At 53.2% G+C, this 2,444-nt stretch overlaps 1 non-coding gene across 1 annotated transcript; it reads right to left on the reverse strand.

Moving 5' to 3' along the window:
• Positions 1–442: 442 nt before the first annotated feature.
• On the reverse strand, positions 443–581 carry LOC136455758 (small nucleolar RNA Z247). The gene has a single exon (XR_010759230.1). It is a non-coding gene; the product is annotated as a small nucleolar RNA Z247 (small nucleolar RNA).
• Between the last annotated feature and the right edge of the window lie 1,863 nt (positions 582–2,444).

Raw genomic sequence — 2,444 nt, forward strand, 5'->3', positions numbered from 1 at the left:
AATCTCCATACCTATTCCATTTGTCGCATGCATTTGCTCATTGCCGGAGTACTTTGTCACGGATGGTTAGCTTCTCGAGCTCCCCTGTGATGTGATCAGTGGCACCGGTATCCATATACCAGTTGGTGTCCACACCGTAGTTGGAGGTTGCTGAAGCCGTTGTCTTCTGCCAGGGGCCGGTGTAGGAGGTGTCAAACCTCTTGAAATAACGCACCACCGTGTGTCCCTCTTTGCCACACAACTAGCAAAATACGCTAGATTAGAAGCCGCCGCGACCACCTCCGGTCCGCCACGGCCTCCCTTATGGCCACCACTGAAACGGCCTCGGCCGCCTCCACCACGGCATTGCGAGGGCTGTTGTTGACATTGTCGCCCCAGCAACCGTTCTTCATCACCATGTTGCCCGAGGATGGAGCTCCCCCGCCTTGCATCTCCATGCGTTGCTCGAAGCTGACTAGCTGTGCGTAGAGCTCCGGCACGGTGATCGGCTTGACTCTTGCTGCGACTGCCGAGACGACATAGTTGAAGTCGATGTCAAGTCCGGTGAGGATGTAGGAGACGAGCTCCTCGTCCTCCAGCTTGCGTCCCGCCGATGCCATCTCATCGGCGAGACCCTTCATCTTTGTGAAGTACTCCACCACGGTTGACGCTCCTTTAGATGCCGTGGCGAGCGCCATGCGCGTGGCGATCACACGCGCACGGGACTGCGAGGCATGCAGTGCCTAGATCGTAGCCCAGAGCTCCGCGGCGGTAGATGCAGATGACATCTGGGAAAAGATTTCCTTGGACAGAGATGAAAACAAGTAGCTAAGCACCTGACTATCCTTGGCTACCCACTTCTCGTACTCTGGATTGGGCTGTGGGTCGACCTGTTTGTCGTCCGCCGTGTCGTCGTTCTTGCCGGCGGTGTCCAGGAAGTCCGGCGATGGTTTCGCGGTGGGCTTGATGAACCCCGCGAGTTGGGCCCCTTTGAGAGCCGACGACACCTGAGCATGCCACATGGCGTAGTTGCCTCTGGTGAGCTTCTCCGTCACCATGGGAAGGAGACCGAAGGAGAGGGCGGCGGTGGCTGGTGTTTACGCCATGGGTCCCTAGATTAGATGTCTCTGATACCATGTAAAAAATGAAGGAACAAGATGCCTTTCTTGGGCTCTTAGTTACATGTTATATAGGCAGAGAAAAGCCTCCCGTGTACATCACGGTAGAATCATAACAGACTATACCTGAGATCTCTATCTATGTATGCTCACATGCACAACCACCGGCGTCTACTCAATAACATGAGGATTGCACCCTGTTACTGTTACAGTGAACCCAGACACATACGTTTTAACAGCGTCGTCGCGAATCCCGCGCCTTGTTCCTTTGCCCACACCCACCGTGGCTTTCACTGTGAATTTACCGGTCCTGTGGGCCACCGGCAGCTCTGCCGCGGCAGCAGCTATCTCGGGGGGCGCTCCAACCCTGTACACGGTGCTCACGTTTTCTTCTTTGGGAGGACGGGTGCTCTGTTCCTGTTCTCCCCACGCCTGTGCTCACCTTTGCTCGTCTTTTCAAACGTGAGGGGTGGCAATGCATCGGCACCCGCAGAAGCGGACGCGGGGCGATGCCTTTTGCAGCAAGCGATGAGTTCCTGGAGCGCGTCGCTGCGCGCCTACCTGCCCACTGATGGCTTTTCCTGTTGGGGCATCGCACGGCACGGGGGCACAGGTGGCACATCCGTCGACAAGACATAGAGCCGTTCTGCTTGCGCGCGGGCCCCGCGGGGCGTGTCCACTTTTTCCCACTAGCAGTCTACTCGGTCCGCTATAGGGCGTATGTGCGTGTTAAGTTCATGAATTCTGAGAATTTGGTTACCGTAGTATTTTTATTTTTATTAGTTAATTAGTGTTTAATTATGGACTAATTAGGCTTAAAATGTTCGTCTCGTAATTTTTAATCAAACTGTGTAATTTTTTTTCGTCTATATTTAATGGTCTATACATATATCATAAAATTTAATGTGATAGATACTGTAGCACTTTTAAAAAATTTGGTGGGAACTAAACAAGCACATAGGCGTCTAGCCAGGGGCGGGGGGCAGCGCTCAACAGCGCGTGATTCATCTCGTCACATCCCCGGTCGGGCAGGGGCTGGCCCGCGTCCCCGTCCCCGCCTGCGTTCTTTGGATCCGTCTCGCTAGTTGCTCTCATCTCATGTAACGGTTGCGGATGCCCTGGACTGTTGTCTTCGTCCTAGTTTACAACTCTTCACGTGCCATGAAAAGGGCCTCGTCAAGGGTGGTGAAGTGCCCTTCTAGCTCGCAGGTGATGCAGGTTGCGAACTTGCGATATTTTCATCGCTCCTTTTCTCCACGGCCTTGGTGGTCTATACTGCTGTTTTGACGGTAGTTATTATTTATTATAAACTTTAATATAACTTGAAATGATGCATGAAAATGATCA

This window comes from Miscanthus floridulus, chromosome 5, assembly GCF_019320115.1.
Source record: "Miscanthus floridulus cultivar M001 chromosome 5, ASM1932011v1, whole genome shotgun sequence".
Taxonomy (NCBI): domain Eukaryota; kingdom Viridiplantae; phylum Streptophyta; class Magnoliopsida; order Poales; family Poaceae; genus Miscanthus; species Miscanthus floridulus.